This window comes from Eretmochelys imbricata, chromosome 4 (assembly GCF_965152235.1).
Source record: "Eretmochelys imbricata isolate rEreImb1 chromosome 4, rEreImb1.hap1, whole genome shotgun sequence".
NCBI classification, from domain to species: domain Eukaryota; kingdom Metazoa; phylum Chordata; order Testudines; family Cheloniidae; genus Eretmochelys; species Eretmochelys imbricata.
Window position 1 is genome coordinate 40,424,984 of NC_135575.1, and position 22,921 is coordinate 40,447,904.

At 43.8% G+C, this 22,921-nt stretch overlaps 1 pseudogene; it reads right to left on the reverse strand.

Annotated features, from left to right (window-relative positions):
- Positions 1-5,513: 5,513 nt before the first annotated feature.
- Positions 5,514-22,921, reverse strand: part of LOC144263791 (bifunctional heparan sulfate N-deacetylase/N-sulfotransferase 4 pseudogene) — a 33,318-nt pseudogene continuing 15,910 nt past the window's right edge.

A 22,921-nucleotide genomic window follows, 5' to 3' on the forward strand; every position in this document is an offset into this window, starting at 1 on the left:
GTATTTTAACAAGTTTTTTCCTCCTTAGCTTGTTACAAACCAATGTAATCTGATGCACGTACTTGTAGAGAAGAGGAGACAGAGTGTAGGGAATCAGATTTTCTTCTCATAACCAAGGAAGAAGGCAATATTACTGGGCAAACATATGAAGCTGCTCTTTTTACTGAGTTTTTTGCTGAAAAAATGCTGAAAACACTGACAATATGGCAGAGTGTTCAACGTATGTAACTTAAAGAGAAAGAAAAGACTTTTTAGGGTGATCAGGGGCTTTTCTCCTCCAGCAATGTTTTTTAAACTTTCTACCATCTGGCACAATCTGGTCCACTATAAAGGCAACAAAACTGCCCCCCCTTTTTTTTTTGGGGGGGAGGAGATATTTTTCTCTGTATATTTATAATTTCCAGGATAATTTAACAGTTCACAGAGTAGGGTCAACTCCATCACAGACAAGAAAAACATCCCAAACTTCTCTTCAGCATGGTGGCAGATTTTTAACAAGAGATCTATGGAAACCCAAAATGATTTTTCCATTCTTGAGTGGCTCTCTCTGACAAACGTATGCATCTAGTAACTAGTAATGAGAAACTACAGTACAGTCAAGATATTAGGGCATGACTCACAAGTTTGAAGAAAAGGGTCACACTTTTCAAAAGCTGGAGCCTTAAATTAGGCACCTAAATCCATATTTAAGCAGCTAAAAATTACATTTTAAAGGTGCCTACATTATTTAGTAAAACAAGTCCTACTGAAGTCAATGTGTGCTCATAAATCACTTAAGCATTTTGGACAATCCAGTCTTTAGATGTCTGAATATGGACTTAGGTCCCTAATTTTAGGCTCCTATTCTTAAACATTTTGTCTGTTATCTGTAATGTTTGCAGCTCATATGAATGCAGAGCTTATGTATACATTGAGTTTTTAAGGACAAGATCATCAGTTTGGAAGCCCTAGCAAGTTCAGCATTTAGACAACTTAGCCATCAGTGCTATACTGTAACCAGTGCTATTGCTGGTGAGAATGTTTTTCTAAAATTGCACAATGCAGACAAGGCCGAACATGGAAGGCTAATTAGAGGAACTTGTGCTCACAAAACAAACAGATAGTAAAAGTATTGATACAGACAGCCTTAAGAATTGTTTTGTTCTCATCATTAAATTCATTTCCGTAGCTCCAATATTAGATTGATTAGATTGCTGTACATACCTCTATGTGGTATAGCAACAACACTACTTTAAAATAATACTGTTTGAGGAAAAAGAAAAGGAGTACTTGTGGTACCTTAGAGACTAACCCATTTATTTGAGCATGAGCTTTCGTGAGCTACAGCTCACTTCATCGGATGCATACCGTGGAAACTGCAGCAGACTTTATATATACACAGAGAATATGAAACAATACCTCCTCCCACCCCACTCTCCTGCTGGTAATAGCTTATCTAAAGTGATCATCAGGTTAGGCCATTTCCAGCACAAATCCAGGTTTTCTCACCCTCCACCCCGCCACACAAATTCACTCTCCTGCTGGTGATAGCCCATCCAAAGTGACAACTCTTTACACAATGTGCATGATAATCAAATTGGGCCATTTCCTGCACAAATCCAGGTTCTCTCACTCCCTCACCCCCCTCCAAAAACCCACCCCCATACACACAAACTCACTCTCCTGCTGGTAATAGCTCATCCAAACTGACCACTCTCCAAGTTTAGATCCAAGTTAAACCAGAACATCTGGGGGGGGGGGGTAGGAAAAAACAAGAGGCTACCTCGCATAATGACTTAGCCACTCCCAGTCTCTATTTAAGCCTAAATTAATAGTATCCAATTTGCAAATGAATTCCAATTCAGCAGTTTCTCGCTGGAGTCTGGATTTGAAGTTTTTTTGTTTTAAGATAGCGACCTTCATGTCTGTGATTGTGTGACCAGAGAGATTGAAGTGTTCTCCGACTGGTTTATGAATGTTATAATTCTTGACATCTGATTTGTGTCCATTCTTTTACGTAGAGACTGTCCAGTTTGACCAATGTACATGGCAGAGGGGCATTGCTGGCACATGATGGCATATGTCACATTGGTGGATGTGCAGGTGAATGAGCCTCTGATAGTGTGGCTGATGTTATTAGGCCCTGTGATGGTGTCCCCTGAATAGATATGTGGGCACAATTGGCAACGGGCTTTGTTGCAAGGATAAGTTCCTGGGTTAGTGGTTCTGTTGTGTGGTATGTGGTTGTTGGTGAGTATTTGCTTCAGGTTGCGGGGCTGTCTGTAGGCAAGGACTGGCCTGTCTCCCAAGATTTGTGAGAGTGTTGGGTCATCCTTTAGGATAGGTTGTAGATCCTTAATAATGCGTTGGAGGGGTTTTAGTTGGGGCTGAAGGTGACGGCTAGTGGCGTTCTGTTATTTTCTTTGTTAGGCCTGTCCTGTAGTAGGTAACTTCTGGGAACTCTTCTGGCTCTATCAATCTGTTTCTTTACTTCTGCAGGTGGGTACTGTAGTTGTAAGAAAGCTTGACAGAGATCTTGTAGGTGTTTGTTTCTGTCTGAGGGGTTGGAGCAAATGCGGTTGTATCGCAGAGCTTGGCTGTAGACGATGGATTGTGTGGTGTGGTCAGGGTGAAAGCTGGAGGCATGCAGGTAGGAATAGCGGTCAGTAGGTTTCCGGTATAGGGTGGTGTTTGTGACCATTGTTTATTAGCACTGTAGTGTCCAGGAAGTGGATCTCTTGTGTGGACTGGACCAGGCTGAGGTTGGTGGTGGGATGGAAATTGTTGAAATCATGGTGGAATTCCTCAAGGGCTTCTTTTCCATGGGTCCAGATGATGAAGATGTCATCAATGTAGCGCAAGTAGAGTAGGGGCTTTAGGGGACGAGAGCTGAGGAAGCGTTGTTCTAAATCAGCCATAAAAATGTTGGCATACTGTGGGGCCATGCGGGTACCCATAGCAGTGCCACTGATCTGAAGGTACACATTGTCCCCAAATGTGAAATAGTTATGGGTAAGGACAAAGTCACAAAGTTCAGCCACCAGGTTAGCCGTGACATTATCAGGGATAGTGTTCCTAACGGCTTGTAGTCCATCTTTGTGTGGACTGTTGGTGTAGAGGGCTTCTACATCCATAGTGGCCAGGATGGTGTTATCAGGAAGATCACCGATGGATTGAAGTTTCCTCAGGAAGTCAGTGGTGTCTCGAAGGTAGCTGGGAGTGCTGGTAGCGTAGGGCCTGAGGAGGGAGTCTACATAGCCAGACAATCCTGCTGTCAGGGTGCCAATGCCTGAAATGATGGGGCGCCCAGGATTTCCAGGTTTATGGATTTTGGGTGGTAGATAGAATATCCCAGGTCGGGGTTCCAGGGGTGTGTCTGTGTGGATTTGATCTTGTGCTTTTTCAGGAAGTTTCTTGAGCAAATGCTGTAGTTGCTTTTGGTAACTCTCAGTGGGATCATAGGGTAATGGCTTGTAGAAACTCGTGTTGGAGAGCTGCCGAGCAGCCTCTTGTTCATATTCCGACCTAGTCATGATGACAACAGCACCTCCTTTGTCAGCCTTTTTGATTATGATGTCAGAGTTGTTTCTGAGGCTGTGGATGGCATTGCGTTCCGCATGGCTGAGGTTATGGGGCAAGTGATGCTGCTTTTCCACAATTTCAGCCCGTGCACGTCGGCGGAAGCACTCTATGTAGAAGTCCAGTCTGCTGTTACGACCTTCAGGAGGAGTCCACCTAGAATCCTTCTTTCTGTAGTGTTGGTAGGGAGACCTCTGTGGATTAGTATGTTGTTCAGAGGTATTTTGGAAGTATTCCTTGAGTCGGAGACATCGAAAATAGGATTGGTTAGTCTCTAAGGTGCCACAAGTACTCCTTTTCTTTTTGCGAATACAGACTAACACGGCTGTTACTCTGAAACCTGTCATTATGCAAGGCACTGCATTTAGCCGTATGGAGTGGAAATCTATCAACTGCATGAAAAAACTTGCACAGATACAGACAGACATCATCTTCATCTGTGCAAGCCGTACATGCAGCCTTAATAGAGTCAAAGAGGCTCTGAAATGGTGCAGGGTCCTGCCCATTCAAGATAAGGTCCTTGGTCCCCAAACCCACATGCAGCAATGAGGTACTCAATATCAGCAGGCTTCTTATTTTTGCCTGGCAGAGAGAAAACTCATTTGCTGAAAATACTTTATAAAAGTCTTCAAAAGCGGATACTTCTACTCCCAGGAATTGGTTCTGTTGAAATAGTCAGTGTTTGAGCTGCTTTATAATCTTAAAAATAACTGCCAAAAACATTGATAGTTATCTCCAAAGGACCAAAGAGAGGAAAGACAGATAAGAAAAATCTCTTCAGAAAGGCCTTGCCCTAATAGCCAGGGCTTGAAAAATGTGCCTGACACATGCTAACACAAGGACTGAGTCTACTTCCCAAGGTGGAAAAATAACTGTGCCACTCTGCTCTTTTCCAGCTCACGTCTTCCTGTCCCTAGTCACATGGTTTGATTCATATTAAGTTTCAGGGAATAAACTGATCACCTAGGAAGGCATTCCCCTCTGCCCACTGTTGAGCACTGCACAAACAACTAGCTGTGTTAATGGAATGGTTGTCAGAAAACAAATTAAGAAAGAATGAAGTTGATATTTTTCACAAGTAATTCTTACCCATGTAAGAAGTCCCATTGTCACATGATTAGTCCTTGAAAAGTCCCATTAAATCTATGGGGTTTATTGTGTGAGTAAGGATTACTTACATGGGCAAAGGCTGAAGGCTGGTTCCTGAGTAGTTAATTTTAACAAAGTTAACATTAATGTGAAAATTTGAGGGTGCATGCATATATATGAACTTAATCTGAATAAAATTGAAAATGTTACCTCAGTTATTTTTAACAAACTACTGTAAAATGTGCACATCTTTTTACATAAGTGAAGCTGTCATTAGCTTATGAGAACTCGGCACAACAAATGTTCTTATATTTTCACTGCAATTTTTTTTAAACCTAATAGCCATGCTTCAATTATATTACCTCTAGGCTCTATGCAATCTTTATCTTGAATGAATATCAACTTGAGTACAATGTTTATCTATTTATGCTCAACATTTTTAGTTTATGTAATTTGTTAAATGTATGTCACATTAATATGGATGGTTCCAATCTTGCTTTTATTGAAGTCAGAGGAAAAAAAAATAACCATTTATTCCAATGGGACTTAAATTGCATAGATTAATTTATTATGATGATAGTAAGTATGCAGAATATTGAACATTACAATTTATCAGAAACTTAACTGTATGTACATAAAGAGAAAGTAAGCAAAGATGTATGGCTACTTAAATTCTAGTTACAGCTAGGTAAGCAAGGGCCAGATCCTCAGCTGACCTTAATAGACAAACATGCAGCTGAGGATCTGTGCCTTCAGCATTACAGATACAGGTAGGCATTGTGTGTATAGTTCATAGTTCACAATCACTAACACAATTTATATTTTTGCTTGGCACTATAATTTTTGCAGTAAAATGGAATTACCCTTTAAGCCATGGCAATTAAGGTAATAAGTTCTCTCCTACCATCACATCCTTGACATACATTCTCCTTCCCAAAAACAATGCTATCTATGTTCACAACAATGCACTTATCCAAGGACAAGGTGAGCTTTTTCCCTGACAGGAAAGATATGGCATCTATAAAGATCAGTTTGTGCAGGCAAGAGTTCAAGTTGTTGCCAAATACAATTCACTGAATCCCATCATGAAGTCCCAAATCTCAAACAACAGTAGCATGTAAAATAACTCCAGAAATGCCTTGTGGGACTTGTCCCAGTGATTTTTTTTTTGAGCTAATAAGATTAACCATTTCACATTAATTAATCTGGAAAATTGTCCAGTCTTTTCCAGCCAGTGGACCCATTACAATTTCTGAAGCTTTAGTAATGTGAAGTAAAGGAGAATGGTAGTTTACACAATAGTCCTTAAGGCTTAAGCTGTTATACAGGTGCAATGGAAAGCCTTTTACTTGGGCACTAAGCAAACTGTCCTCATTGGCTTTATGAAAACCAGGCACGCCAACACGGTAATCCACACACTATCTGTCCAAAATGTCTCAGTACCATAGATCCATATTTACATATTTTAAAATATTTTCCATAAATAGTGCATATTTCCCCCTTCCTTTACTGATAAGGCTTGGAATGTCACCTTTGCCAGTTGCAGTCTCCATGTTATACTGAAATCTACTGGATTCTAGGATTGCAATAATGTCCTGTCCTAGCTGTGAATACTGGTTGTCCACCAACACCAGGACCACAGGATCAGTTCTAGATCCACCAATGGGTTGATCTCTTTTCATTTCAGGTCGATGGTACAATAAAAGTCTTGATGTCTCCACATTCCATTTTTGGGACAGTCTTAGAAACTTCTATTTCTTGCTTGTATCCATTGCACAAATACTAAACAGAAACAATGCTTGCCCTACAAAATAAGGTCAAAAGACCATTCAGTCTTCAAACATTTCCAACCTGCAGTACGTGGACCCCTACAGTCTGCAGACTATGCCTAATATTGCCAAAGGGGTCCGCACCTCCATTCAAAAAATTTTTAGGGGTCCACAAATGAAAAAAGTTTGAAAACCACTGGTTTAGGAAATCTGACCACAGAGTTCATGGTTTAGGCTTTCACCCTGCCCGTCTTGATAATTAACTGTGTTTTGAGGGAGGAAGGACATTATTTGAAACCAATCCTTAACAGCTCATGTAACTATTACAGTAAGTAACTGATTTTTGTTCAAGTGAATTTGATATATTATCCATAATATATAAGTCCCCATTTTCAGTTACCTATATGCTAACTATGCATGGCATAGTACAATCTCTAAACTTGCTATATGATATTGTGATCAGTCTCTCCATTACCTATCAGGTAGAAATTAAACAGGTAACTTAGAAGAAGAATCCAGATTTCCAATGGCAATATCTGAAAAGAAAGACACAAACTGTATTCATATTGCAAACAGATTAAAATAACCAATAAAAATGTAAAGTCTGCTCACATACTGAAAATTAAGAGTAATTGCTAAGGTATAAAATAGTCAGTTATAATGAGACAAAACAAATTACCAGCAGTTTGAAGTTTCGTTACTGAATAGGAATATACAAAAGACACTGTAGCAAATCTGCAGCCACCTAATTCTTAATGGATGTCACCATTCAGCACACTAAAGCCCTGATCCAAAAATCTACTGATGTCATATGACCCTTTCTATTGACTTCAATCAGGCCCTACGGCATTTGGAACTTTCATGGCAGTAGCAGTGATAAAACCCTAGTTCCTCTGCTCCAGAAACATATAACTTGTGATACAGGGGAAATCTCCATTAGCTGTTGGCATTAGAAACCTATGACTAAAAGTTTAGTAGTTTTGAATCCATCCAGTAGAAAGGAGTGGTACATACACATTTACACTAACCTACAGCAGGTTTAAAAATGGTGAAAAAATTATGAAACATTTAAATTTAAAATAGAAGTGGCCAGCTCTGTACGCAGGTCAAAAAAATGGAAGAAATTTTAACTACTCCCTACCCCAAAACCATCAAAAAAATTGTTAACATTTGAAAAATTCAAACCATGTTGACCAGCTCTACGCTAATCAGCTCAAAGATCCAAGGACTTCTGTTTGGAGCTGGGATCCTCTTTTCCTTTCTTATACAGGGGCTACCCCAGTAAAAATAATAAAGTAGTTAATAATAATTTGTTAATACAATCCCACTAAAATATACAAGGTGTATCTTTGGGACTGCTTTGTAAATGAATAAGGATATTGAATGCATCTAATGAAGCTCAAAGTTAACACATGCCCATCCTTAAACTCCTTCAAAAGAAGCAATCTGTTGGCTGGAACAAGCAGGGACAATGCTAGGACTTTTCTTCTCAAATCTATTTTCATCTGCTTGAAGATTCCCTAAAGTTTTCTGAATTAAGCTAAAGCCTTAGAGTTTGTGGGTCTTCACACAGTCCATCACCCTTCATGCTCATGCCCATGCCCCTCCAGGTGCATCAGGAACTTCACCCTTCCTAGCATAAAAGTCTTTCTTCATGGAGCCCACTTAAAAGAATCAGCCAGCTTGAATGATTTACAGTTTTCTACTCAATATGATTTGCAACACATCTCACCCTGACCCAACAATTACACCAGGACACACTGACGGGGAGAAAAAACTATTTCTCTGCTCTCAAACCCTACAGCAGCTGTTCGATACAGTGCCCTCCCCCTCCTTCAGACTGTTCTCTCAGCATGTGTGTTTTAGGCAGAGACATTTCATGTAACTTTTGAAAGTGCTGAAAAGGCACCAACTGAAAAGGCAGCGGGACCAACCTTTTTAAAAGAAAATGAAGAGTACACATGTTAGCACATGTACCCACATATACATAATTATTCACAGCCTTTAGACAGAGAGATCCATCAGACTAGAAGGGTAGTTCCTTGTTATTTATTTGAGCCCTGGGAATGACAGAATATAGACTACCATGTGGAGACACTGGCCATAGTCTGATACCATTTATACCAGTGTAAATCTGGACTAACTTCGTCAAATTGAATTGAGTTATATCTGTGGTGCAAGGGACAGCAAAATTTGGCCTATGAGCATGTTACATATGAATATCATAGAATCATATAATATCAGGGTTGGAAGGGACCCCTGAAGGTCATCTAGTCCAACCCCCTGCTCGAAGCAGGACCAATTCCCAGTTAAATCATCCCAGCCAGGGCTTTGTCAAGCCTGACCTTAAAAACCTCTAAGGAAGGAGATTCTACCACCTCCCTAGGTAACGCATTCCAGTGTTTCACCACCCTCTTAGTGAAAAAGTTTTTCCTAATATCCAATCTAAACCTCCCCCACTGCAACTTGAGACCATTACTCCTCGTTCTGTCATCTGTTACCATTGAGAACAGTCTAGAGCCATCCTCTTTGGAACCCCCTTTCAGGTAGTTGAAAGCAGCTATCAAATCCCCCCTCATTCTTCTCTTCTGCAGGCTAAACAATCCCAGGTCCCTCAGCCTCTCCTCATAAGTCATGTGTTCTAGACCCCTAATCATTTTTGTTGCCCTTTGCTGGACTCTCTCCAATTTATCCACATCCTTCTTGTAGTGTGGGGCCCAAAACTGGACACAGTACTCCAAATGAGGCCTCAATGTCGAATAGAGGGGAACGATCATGTCCCTCGATCTGCTCGCTATGCCCCTACTTATATATCCCAAAATGCCATTGGCCTTCTTGGCAACAAGGGCACATTGCTGACTCATATCCAGCTTCTCGTCCACTGTCACCCCTAGGTCCTTTTCCGCAGAACTGCTGCCTAGCCATTCGGTCCCTAGTCTGTAGTGGTGCATTGGATTCTTCCATCCTAAGTGCAGGACCCTGCACTTATCCTTATTGAACCTCATCAGATTTCTTTTGGCCCAATCCTCCAATTTGTCTAGGTCCTTCTGTATCCTATCCCTGCCCTCCGGTGTATCTACCACTCCTCCCAGTTTAGTATCATCCGCAAATTTGCTGAGAGTGCAATCCACACCATCCTCCAGATCATTTATGAAGATATTGAACAAAACCGGCCCCAGGACCGACCCTTGGGGCACTCCACTTGATACCGGCTGCCAACTAGACATGGAGCCATTGATCACTACCCGTTGAGCCCAACAATCTAGCCAGCTTTCTACCCACCTTATAGTGCATTCATCCAGCCCATACTTCCTTAACTTGCTGACAAGAATACTGTGGGAGACCGTCAAAAGCTTTGCTAAAGTCAAGAAACAATACATCCACTGCTTTCCCTTCATCCACAGAACCAGTAATCTCATGATAAAAGGCGATTAGATTAGTCAGGCATGACCTTCCCTTGGTGAATCCATGCTGGCTGTTCCTGATCACTTTCCTCTCATGCAAGTACTTCAAGATTGATTCTTTGAGGACCTGCTCCATGATTTTTCCAGGGACTGAGGTGAGGCTGACTGGCCTGTAGTTCCCAGGATCCTCCTTCTTCCCTTTTTTAAAGATTGGCACTACATTAGCCTTTTTCCAGTCATCCGGGACTTCCCCGGTTCGCCACGAGTTTTCAAAGATAATGGCCAATGGCTCTGCAATCACATCCGCCAATTCCTTCAGCACTCTTGGATGCAACTCGTCCGGCCCCATGGACTTGTGCACGTCCAGCTTTTCTAAATAGTCCCTAACCACCTCTATCTCCACAGAGGGCTGGCCATCTCTTCCCTATTTTGTGATGCCCAGCGCAGCAGTCTGGGAGCTGACCTTGTTAGTGAAAACAGAGGCAAAAAAAGCATTGAGTACATTAGCTTTTTCCACATCCTCTGTCACTAGGTTGCCTCCCTCATTCAGTAAGGGGCCCACACTTTCCTTGGCTTTCTTCATGTTGCCAACATACCTGAAAAAACCCTTCTTGTTACTCTTGACATCTCTCGCTAGCTGCAGCTCCAGGTGCGATTTGGCCCTCCTGATTTCATTCCTACATGCCCGAGCAATATTTTTATACTCTTCCCTGGTCATATGGCCAACCTTCCACTTCTTGTAAGCTTCTTTTTTATGCTTAAGATCCGCTAGGATTTCACCATTAAGCCAAGCTGGTCGCCTGCCATATTTACTATTCTTTCGACTCATTGGGATGGTTTGTCCCTGTAACCTCAACAGGGATTCCTTGAAATACAGCCAGCTCTCCTGGACTCCTTTCCCCTTCAAGTTAGTCCCCCAGGGGATCCTGGCCATCCGTTCCCTGAGGGAGTCGAAGTCTGCTTTCCTGAAGTCCAGGGTCCGTATCCTGCTGCTTACCTTTCTTCCCTGCGTCAGGATCCTGAACTCAACAAACTCATGGTCACTGCCTCCCAGATTCCAAAAAAAATATGTTTTGTTGGAAGGAAATTCAGAGATCATGCATTCTTCTCACACCCATGTGATTGATTAGGTACTTCCCAAAGATCTTCTGGGTCTGTCGTGGTGCTGTTGCACCATTTGCTCTCAGATTTACACAGCTTCTTAGCAGAGACCAATAAATGTCACTTGCTGCTACCAAGACAGACAGCTAAAGATGTCCCCAGAATAATGGAGAGCCTTCAATCTGAAAGAGTAAGTAGTGATTCAAGATTGATGTGTAACTAAATGAGATAGGGCCTGCAATTAATCTAATGCTTTTCCAAACAATGAAGATTTTTTCTGTTTCTGTGCTACTCACGAATATGTAAATACTCTAAAATTATCTTTTTCTTTACATTACAGGTAAAACAGCAACAAAATGGGACATATATTTGTAAGGAAAAATACAAATGGAACATTAAATCTTTGGCAGTATCAGCTGCAGGTCTACTGTTTTACTGGATGTTAGTTGTAGATACTGTAGATGCCCCGATACATATTTTAGCAAAAAAACAAGTCTAGCATGCATGAATTTCGTCACTAGTTACGTTTGAACAGAACCTGCCTCACATAGTTGTCAGTTTTTTGAACTGGTGGCTGGACTTGAGTAGTAAGGATTTTTTTTTTTTTTTTTTTTTTTAAGTGGAATGTGTGCTTGTTACAGGGGCAGAGTGCTCTTGAGAGTACGATGATGATAGAAAGAGAGTTGGCAACAAAAGTACCTTAGCCACAAGCATGACGGTACACAGGAAACTCTAGACGCTGGAAACTCTAGACGCTGGAAAAGTGCTCATTGTATTATATCAAAAAATTAGTGGGAACACTGTGTGATTCATTAACCTTATGAAAGACGCAAATTTATCTATTACAGGGGCAAGGGATTAATCCAAAACACAGATATACAATGGGAGAGTGGATAACAGAATGCAGTAATGCTGATACAGACTTAGGGGTGACACTGGACAAGTAATGAGATAGGGAAGAAGGCAGAGCAACAACTGGGGTAGCTCCTAGATTATATATATTATATTTCTTCAAAGCAACTTTAGACCTGGGAATATCACTGAGAATGCTCTGGTTTCACTCCTCAATGATCTCCTCCTGCCCCTGGACCAGAATCAGGATCCCATGGACTCTGCATCAAGCTGGACCTAAGTTTTGCACCAAGACTAAAAAAATCTGAAACTACTGCAGAAAGTTTAAACATTTCCATTAAATTAAAGAGGACTATGAATAATATAAGGATAGTATTATAGAATATAAGGATAATATTATAGAATATAAGGATCTAAGAAAGACATCATTGCACTGGTTTATACTCAGTTTATTCATAAACTTGGATTCTAGAACACTGTTCTGGAAAAAGTTAGATACTTAGTAAATTCTACAACCATAGAATGGCAGCATGGGTGGGCCCTTCATCACGCCTTGTTGATTGTAGACTACAGTTTTTGACCTAAGTACAGAGATCAGTAGAGGTACAAGGACACACCCTTCATTGTTCAATTATTTTCTTCTCAGCAGGGCCGGCTGTAGGACTTTTGCTGCCCCAAGCAAAACAATTTTTGGTCACCCACATTTTTTTGTGCCCCCCCCAGCTCCACCCCTTCCCAACCCCTTCCCCAAAACCCTGGCCCTGCCTCCTCCCCCAGGCATGCCACATTTCCCTCCCCTCCCCTCCCCCCCCCCCCCAACCTCCCGCCCTAGCTTACCTTTGCTCCGCCTGCGCCTCTGAACACGCTGCCGCTCTGCTTCTCCCCCCTCCCTGTCAAGCGAGGGAGGAGGAGTGCGTTCAGGGGAGCAGGCGGAGCGGAGGCGAGCTGGGGGCACATTTCTAGGGGCAGCATGGCCGGCACCAAAATACTGCCCCTAGAAATGTGCTGTTCCAAGCACCTGCTTGTTTTGCTGTTGCCTAGAGCTGGCCCTGCCTCTCAGGCCCTGCCTACACTGGCAAGTTTCTGCACAGTAAAGCAGTTTTCTGTGCTGTAACTCCTGAGGTGTACACACTACCAAGCCACTTAGTGTGCAGAAACTGCACAGTTGTAGCGCTGTAAAAAAACCACCCCGATGAGAGGTATAGCCTAGAGCTTTCTGCACCTAGGCTACAGCGCTGTGGTGCCAGAGTAGACAACGTGGCGATTATAGTGCTGCGATTGGCCTCTGGGAGGTGACCCACAATGCCTGTTCTCACATCTCTGGTTACCGGTTTGAAATCTACTGCCCTGCCCTCAGGTGACCAACTGTAATCCTCACCCCATACATTCCTTTTCAAATTTGAAAGTCTCCTTCCTGTTTGCTCAGTGATGCGTGCAGTGGTTTCAGCGCATCTTTCCAAGTGTCCATGCCTGCTCCACGCACCAGGCGATCCCCTGATTGGAGCAATGCCTAGCTGCTGGAGCTCATCAGTATTTGGGGAAAGGAGGCTGTCCAGTCCCCGCTGCGTCACGCCATAGGACTTATTACCTACAGACAGTTTTCATGATGCATGATAGAAAGGGGCCAATGACCGGGACACATTGCAGTTTAGGATAAAAGTGAAGGAGCTGTGGAATGCCTACCACAAGGCGTGGGAGGCAAACCACCGCTCCAGTGCTGCGCCCATGAGCTGCTGGTTCTACAAGGAGCTGGCTGCAATACGCAGTGGCAACCCCACCTCCACTGCAAAGGCCCCTGTGGATACTTCATTGGTTCGTGTGCCAGTCGAGAGTGGACCGAGCCAGGAGGAGGAAATCTTGGACTAAGAGGGAGAGGATAACTTGGAGGCCAGAGATGCATACAATCAAGAGCTCTTTTCTACCACAGAGGAGCCTAGTCAGTCACAGCAGTTGGATCTTGGTGAAGCATAAACAGGAAAGGAGGCCCTTGGTAGTGAATCTGATTTGGGGAATTGCTGAAGCGATTGTTGGGGGCAGGAGGGTTGCAGAAAACCAGCTTATCTCCCACCACATGCCTAATCTGAGCAGCGGAACAGGCTCTTGATAGACTCCCTCACTTCACGGGAATCTCCCTCAGAGATCTCCAGGAAACTCTCATAGAGATACTGGGCAATCCACTGCTGCAGGGTCCTCAGCAGAGCTGCTTTGTTTCTTGCCCAATTAACGGTAACTTTCCTGCACCGCTGTGCCATCACAGGAGGTTGGGGTGGACCATTGCTGCACACAGGTGAACTGCATAGGGGCTGAGGCAGAAGCCGCAGGCTTGGAGAAGACCCTCCCTTGATTCACTGCTCACCCTCAGCAGTGAGATATTTTCCATAATGATCACCTCCTGTGGAAAGTTGGGGGACAGGAATAATTATCAGGCCCCCCCCTACAGTGCTGGCTCTCCCCAAGAACTGTGTGCCCAGTGTACAGCAGGGTCCAGGAAGAGTGATTCACCCTGTCCCTGCGGCTACTCACCATTTTGGGGGTGTCGTGGCTCATGTGTGCTTGCCTGGGGGCAGCCAGTTAGTGACGGGTGTGAGATTACTGGCTATGTTTTAAAGCACTGAAACAGTGTTGTCTGTGTTGCAAACAATACTGGTTCTGTAAAATGCTGCATTTAAAACTTCACAGAGATGACCTTGGGAGCCCAGCCTCCCCTTTTGTTATCAGAGGCGGAAAGGCTGTGCAAAATTAGAAAGCGGCCACAAAGAACTAAGGAGGACTTTGTGAGGTTATGACGCACTCTGCCGCCGAGAAATAGGAATTGAAGGAGTGGTGAGACAGCGAGAAGAGGGACTGAAAGGAGAACGTGGCACGCCAGAAAGAAGCCATGTAGCTGCTCTTAAACGTTATGGAGAGCCAAGTGGACATGCTCCAGGCAATACTAGTTCTTCAAACTAAGCAGCTCCACACCTGCCCTCCCCTGTAGCTGCTGTCACAAAATTCTTTCCTATGTGCCCTCCCTTGCCACCAACACACTCTGATCAACCTCCTGGCTCCAGTCTATACCTGCAGCATTCCACTCCTCTCTCCTCACAGTCCAGCACTGTGGACTCCCACTACCTCCTGCACACTACACCCATCCCTCAGCAGTTTTCCCCTGATGAAGTACAGAACCCACTGCACTGTACTCCAAAGGAGAAGGTTGGGTATGATCCCTGGACATATGCAAATCTGTAGCCGTCCTGGGACCCCTCCTCCTCTGTAGACCTTCCCTTCCCCTATACTCCATCCTCCTCCCTGCTGATTATTTTTTTCATTGGAGACTCTCCTCAGATTGTTGTCTTTTATTAAGAGACTTGTGTTTGTTTGAAAGCAATCTTTATTCTACTAAGTGAAAGCAAAAAGAGCACTGCAAAGCAATATACAATTATGTTAAGGCCCCTTCTTGCATCATGTGTACCAATCACCTGCTAGCATGCATTACAAGCACTGAAATCCCAAGCATAGCAACAAATATTAGTGGCTTTCAGCTTCAAATTGCTTCAAGGCATCCCTGATCCTCATGGCCCCGCGCTGTGCCCTTCTAATAGCCCTGGTCTCTGACTGTTCAAACTCAGCCTCCAGGAGCTGAGCATCTGTGGTCCAGCCCTCAGTGAAGCTTTCACCCCTCCCTTCACAAATATTATGGAGCATACAGAATGCTGCTATAAGCTTAGGAATATTGTCATCGGCCATGTCCAGCTTCTCATACAGGCATTGCCAGCAGGTTTTTAAATGGCCATTCTGCACTTGCTCAGCTTGTTGTTGAACCACTCCTTGCTGCTGTCAAGTTGCCCCATGTATGGCTTCATAAGCCACGGCATTCAGGGGTAGGGGGGGTTTCCCAGGATCACAATGGGCATTTTGACTTCCCCTACAGTGATCTTCTGGTCTGGGAAAAGTCCCTGCTTGCAGCTTCTTGAACAGGTCAGTGTTCTGAAAGATGCGTGCGTAGTGCACCTTTCCGGACCAGCCTGCATTAAATGTCTGTGAAATGCCCATGGTGATCCACAAGCACCTAGAAAACCATTGAGAAATACTCCTTGCAATTAATGTACTCGGTGGCTCGATGGTCTGGTGCCAGAATTGGAATGTGCGTGCCATCTATCGCCCCTCCACAGTTAGGAAAGCCCATATATGCAAAGCCATCCACAATGTCACACACATTGCCCAGAGTCACGGTCTTTTGGAGCAGGATGTGATTAATGGCCCTGCACACTTCCATCAACATGACTCCAACGGTTGAATTTCCCACTCCAAACTGGTTAGCAAACCATCAGTAGCAGTCTGGAGTGGCCAGCTTCCACAGTGCAATCGCCGTGCGCTTTCCAGCAACAGGAAAGCTCTCATTGTCGTGCCCTTCCACTGCAGGACTGGAGTGAGCTATGAATGTGGCTTTCCTAATGTGAAAGTTTTGCAGCCACTGCTCATCATCCCAGCTGTGCATCATGATGTGATCCCGTCACTCACTGCCTGTTTCCCGAGCCCAAAAGTGGCATTCCACTGTGGTCAGCACCTCTGTGAATGCCACAAGCAATCTCGTGTCATAGTTACTTCATGTGGCGAGATCAATGTCGCACTCCTTTTGCCTTTGCAGTTTAAGGAATAACACCACTGCCACTCGTGACATGTTGGTCAGAGCGAGAAGCATACTGGTCAGCAGTTCGGGATCCATTCTTGCAGCCCGAAAGAGGCAGGGCACAGAGTACACAAACCATTGAAAGATGGCACCAAATGTGGTTGGAAGCACAGGGACTGCTGGGATGCAAAGCAATGCATCATAGGGCATTGGGACTGGACCCAGGATGCCCCGTGAACCGCTTCATGTTCCCACAAGTCTTAGCAGCATAAGAGAAAGAGATGCTCTGTGGGATAGCTGCCCAGAATGCACCGCTCCAAATAGCGCTGCAAGTGCCACAAGTGTGAACACGCTATTGTGCAGGCGGCTGTCAGTGTGAACACACACAGTGGTTTTCCTTCTGTGCTCTCTGAGCGGCGCTGTAACTGCGGGCACTGTAACTTTGCCCGTGTAGACGTGCCCCTAGTCCTGGTCTACACACACAGTTGTATCAGCTTCACTAAAAGGTGCGAGGCTGCATTGATTAAAATAAACTGGTGCAGCTTTGCATGTGAACACTCATACATCAGCTTAAACCAAGCATAGAGGAGCTTATCTTGTCAAACAGCCAACAGGGGCAAGCCAAACTGATGCATGCCAGATTTAAAATACACACACACACACACACACACACACGTTGCAACAATTGAAGTAGCTCAACACAGCACCACTCCTTTAGTTAAGCTAGTGCAACTGCTGTATGTACGTTAAGCCCCAAGAGAAAACCCCAAAGGTGATATTTGATTATTCCCCTAAGAGCGCTCTCCTGTACGCTGCTCCCAAGTTGTCTTCAACGTCTAACACTCCTTATGGTTTTGTTACTGCTGCTTCCGTGGCAGTGGATATTTGGAAGAGTGAATCCCTAAAAATCTGAAATTTGGTCTAAGGTGCCAGATTGTCTTGAGTGGCCTCTGACCCTAGCATGGAGTTTGACAAAAGATGTCTGTATACAGTAATTTTTACCTGGCTCTTGGCTAAAACAAATTTTGAGCCATGGAGCTGTTTTAGTCTGGCTACAAAGTAATCAGTCAGAAAAAAAAAAAGTCACAGGCCTCAAATCTTTGACAGGACGAGTTTTTGAACTGCACATCCTGAAGTGGGCTAGGAGCACATAGGGCATCTTAGGAAACTAGACAGGCTAGAATCAACTGTCTGCCCCATGGAGTAGTTTTTGCAGGCTGGAAGCACTGTATAGACACCTTCTGAGGAGCTGCAGCAAATCCCTTGGTGAACATAATCTTTGTAGACTCCTAAAAACTTATCCTACATTGCCTTGGGCTGTGAAAAATTTCACATCCTGTGCATCTGAGTTAGGTCAACCTAATCTCCACAGTAGATGCAGCTAGGCTGATGGAAGAATTCTTGCATTAATTTAACTATCACCTCTCAAAGGGGAGGATTTACTACTTCAATGGGGGGAGGGGGAAACAAAACACCCCACCCTTCTGTTGCTATAGTCTCTAAACTACAGTGCTACAGCAGCATAGTTGAAGTGCTGCAACTGTGCCACTGTAGCACTTGTAGTGTAGATGTACCTTCAGATTAAGATACTAGGCAGTAATTCAAGGGATCCGCGTTTGATGTCTGGGTCTACTCCAGACTTCCTGTGACCTTAGACAAAGCCCATTGAAGTCAATGGCAGATTTTCTATTCTACTTCAATGGGCTGCAGAGCAGGCCCCTAAATTTCTCTGTGCCTCAGTTCTGCAACTGTAAAATAGGGATAATAGTAGTTCATCCCTATTTCGCAGACGAGTTGTGAAAATAATTCACTAATAACTGAAGTGTTCATATCTGTGGAGAGACAGGCTATCGAAAAGCCTATAAATAAAACAGTCTGGCATAAAATTGAGTCCCATAATTTCTCTCATCAGGACAGGTAGCAGATAACATGCTCATATTGACCTTCAAGCAGAAGGATTTCAAGGGCTGAGAGAGAGAAAGCAAAAAGCATAACTAATTTCTGGAGATTACATATACTCTTTCATGTGAGAAATGCAATTCTTTCTTAATTGAGTTTCTTCTCTCTAGCTGCAGAAGTAGGAAAAGAGGAATTTCATACCATTCCCACTGGGGATCTAGAAGCTTTTGCTTCATGTCCTGTCACCATCTCAAACCCATTTCCTCATTCAGAGTCTTACTATGCAATTACAGTCCCTTAAAAATAGAATTAAGATTGACAACATGTTTATGATCAAACCTATTATAGGTTTAATTGGAGTTTTCAATAGGAGACTAATGAACAACATTATTTTTTTCTTACTATGTTCTCAGTCTACTGTCTTATTTGAGTACATATAATGTACTGCAATAAATAAGTAGTTCTATAACAAACACATGCAAATTAGGTCAGATCCTCATCTGATATAAATCAGTATAGTCACACTAAAGTTAAGAATCTAGAACAATTTGCACCAGCTGAATTATTCATGTCAGTTCTGCTTGAGGGGTTTGTACTGCCATCCATAATGTTTGAAAACCTTCCAGGAAGGGGCCGGGGGGAGAGGAGGAGAAATGACATAGTAACACCCCCGCTGTATTTCATAGAATGTTTAGTTATAACTAATGCTGTGCAACATTCTTTCAGAGATACCAGTTAATCAGTTACTCATTATTGGTAGTACAAATAATGTTAACTGTGTCTATAGGCGCAAAGATTACCGTGGAACCAAATAAATACAACCTGACAAGAAACATGTATTAATTATTCATATAAATAATTGTGAATGTAAAGTGTTCAGCAGTATACAAAACAAAAATGGAGACAATCCCTTCCTTGAAGGACTTACATCTTAAAAGACAGATATGGAAAAGACAGGTAGCACTGCTAATGACTGGTATATTTATACTTGTTTGTCTAGTTGTTGTTGGGTTTTGTTTTTCCAGGCATTGTGGCAGAAGTAGGTCTTAGCGCTCTTTACTAAAGATTTAGGACTTGTCTACACAGCCTCACAGCGTACACTAACATGTCGTGCTGTAACTGCCCCATGTAGACCCTGCTAGCATGAACTAGTTACCTTTCTAAATCTCAATGATAATGAACTCCTAAATGTTTTGGGCAGTGGGCCTTATTATGCAGTCGCTATATATCAACAATTCCCATTGAAGTATGTAGCATTTGTTTATATGTAGTGGTTGCCTAATCAACCCCCTGCAGTTTCCATTCAATATTGAATCCATGAAACAGATTTAATACACAAAAAGAACAAAGCAGCCTCTTTGGTTTTTCTCCTCTTTATGCTATGTACTGAGGAGGACTTGGTTCATTAGTTACGATATGGTTGATATTTTCAGTAGGCTTAGTGATATATAGACTGATCAGTAGGACCCTACCAAATTCACGGACATGAAAAATGCATCACAGAATGTGAAATCTGGTGTTTTGTCTGCTTTTACCCTAGACTACACAGATTTCATGGGGGAGCTGAGCATTTCTCAAATTGGAAGTCCTGACCCAAAAGGGAGTTGCAGGGGGGGGTCACATGGTTATTTTAGGGAGGGGGTGTCACTGTACTGCCACTCTTACTTCTGCGCTGCCTTCTGAGCTGGGCGGCCGGAGAGTGGCAACTGTTGGCAAGGTGCTCAGCTCTGAAGGCGGTGCCCTGCCAGCTGCAGCACAGAAGTTAGAGTGGCAATACCGTACCATACCATGCCAGCCTTACTTCTGCATTGCTGCCTTCAGAGCTGGGTGGCTGGAAAGTGGCTGACTGAGGGACCAGCTCTGAAGGCGGCAGTGCAGAAGTAAGGGTGGCAATACCATATCATGCCATGCTTACTTCTGTGCTTCTGCTGGTGGTGGCTCTGCCTTCAGAGCTGGACTCCCGGCTAGCAGCTGCTGCTCTCCAGCTACCCAGTTCCGAAGGCAGCACTGCCACCAGCAGCAGCACAGAAGTAAGGGTAACAGTATTGCAACCCCCCGCCCCCCACAATAACCTTGTGACCAACCCTCCCCCACAACTCCTTTTTGGGTCAAGATCCCTACAATTACAATACTGTGACATTTCAGATTCAAATAGCTGAAATCATGAACTTTACGGTTTTAAAATCCTATGACTGTGAAATTGATCAAAACAGACCGAGAATTTGGTAGGGCCCTACTCAGCAGATACATACTGTAGCGAAGGGAATACTCACCGGCACAGTGCCTCCTGCTGGTCATCTTGGGAATTAGCTCTTTCCAGCCTTTGGAGCTCCCTCTGCAGGCCAGTGTCTCACCTGCCACTGGCCCCAAGTCCCTCCTGGACCCCGGTGACCTTTACCCTGGGGTTCTGTCCCAGCAGTACCCCCACACTCTGGGTCTCCCCTCCCAGGGGAACCCCCAACCCTCTAAACATACCTTGCCTCAGTGGAGACTGCTAGTCATCATCTAACCCCCAGTCTGAGGCAGACTGCAGTCTGATGGCCACTCATCATTGGCAAGGGGTTAAGACCAGCTGCCTCAGCCTATTTCCAGGCTGCACCTCTGTAGGCCTTCACCAAGGCCTGCAGCTTGGGGGTTTACCAGGCTAGAGCTCCCCAGCTCCCTTTGCTCTTCCCCAGCACTGCTCCACTTCAGGTACCTTGCTCCCCAGCAACTAGCTCTTCTCACTCCCAGACTAGAGAGAGTGACTTCTTCAGCTCCTGGCCCCCAGCCCTCTTATAAGGGCCAGCTGGGCCTGGATTGAACTGGCCACACCTGTGATCAGCTACTCACTCAGCTTTTCCCAGCCACAGCCCTCTCCAGGGCTGCTTTTAACCCTTCAGGGCTGGAGCAGGGTGACCACCCCACTACACATACAAAGCTTGTTTAGCTTATCTTTCAAGGTGACGCATCTGATGGTTTCTCTCTTTCTAGTTTTAATACCAAGGGACATGGTGAGAGTAAAGGGACAAAAGCAACCCTTCTCATATCCCTCTTTGAAAGCAGAACATAATTGTTAGCCATCCCATTCATCTGCAAGTAGGCAGAAAGATGGTTATATAATAAATATATAGCTGATAGTGCAGAACCATTGTTAGAGGAAGCAAAAATGAGGAGGAAAAATAGAGAATACCTTTTTAGGTCTGGAAATAATACATTGAAATACATCTTTAGCAGTAGAGAAGGTAACATCTTATTTTCAAGCCAAACACTATGCAGAAATTAAATCTCAGGTTGCATGTTAGCCAAGTATTTGCAATCCAAGCAAATCAGATTGAAATTAGGATTTTCTCCAGACAAAAGAGAACCCACAACCAGAATCTGAAGGAGGACTTGGAAATGAAGCAGAAATTATTACTGGGAAATTGTATGGCTTGTGTATTATACAGGAGATCAGCCTAGATGATCAAAATGATCCCTTCTGGCTTCTATTGATGTTCCAGCAGTTTGGCCATATGAGTAACTTGGTTTAAAAACAAATCCATAAATCTCCATAAAGTCTCCCCTGTCCTAGACACCAGTTGCTTTTGTCAGAAGAGCCAACATGAATCAATCAGCTTCTTTTTGTAGATACTAAAACATGCTAAAAGGATGGATCAACAAAAGAACCCTACCAGCCTGTGACTGAGAGTGACTGAATTACTTCAGCTATTGAGCTGAAGTAGCCTCTAAGGGGAAGCTCTACAGGCTTTCCATGGCCTGAGGGGCAGGATTCCTTTCTCCCCCAGTATCCCTTGTGAAAATTCCAATCCAGTCAGGTTGGAATCTGAGTCTCTGGATTTAGTTTTGGCTGAATTAGTCAACTGGAAGAGCTGTTAGCATGACTTATCCTTGGGTGCTAGAATGCTTAGTTTGGATCATGATGAGAGAGGCTATTTAATTAAAAAGGATTTGAGTTTGCAAGTAAGATGTTACCTTCTCTACTGCTAAAGATGTATTTCAATGTATTATTTCCAGACCTAAAAAGGTATTCTCTATTTTTCCTCCTCATTTTTGCTTCCTCTAACAATGGTTCTGCACTATCAGCTATATATTAAGGTGATGACTCCACAGTATGCTCCCTGCCTTTCTAGAACCATCAGATGCTCCTTTGTGGAAATCTGTGGACATAGGCCTCCAGGGGAATTTGATGATAGGGATGAAAAGGAAGGTGCTGAGTTAGGAAGTAGCTGCTTTCTGCAGTATGTGCCCTTACCTACTTGGATACCTACAGGTTATGCATTTTCCCAGTTCTACCACAGACTTCTTGTGTGGCCATGGGTAAGCCATTTAGATGGTTTGGGTATGTCTGCACTGAAATAAAAAATCCATGACTCAGGCTCATGGGGCTCAGGCTCGTGAGCTGTTTAATTACCACTAGATGTTCAGACTTGGGCTGGAGGCAGCCCAGGTTCTAGGAGCCTGTGAGGTGGGAAGATCACAGAGCTCAGGCTGCAGCCTGAACCTGAACATCTACACCACAAGTAAACAACTCCTCAACCCGAGCCCCATGAGTTTGAGTCAGCTGGTATGAGCCAGCCACAAGCTTTTAATTTCAGCGTAGACACACCTTTAGAGCCTCAGCACTAGTATCCCAACCTTACAAGGCTATTGTGAGGATT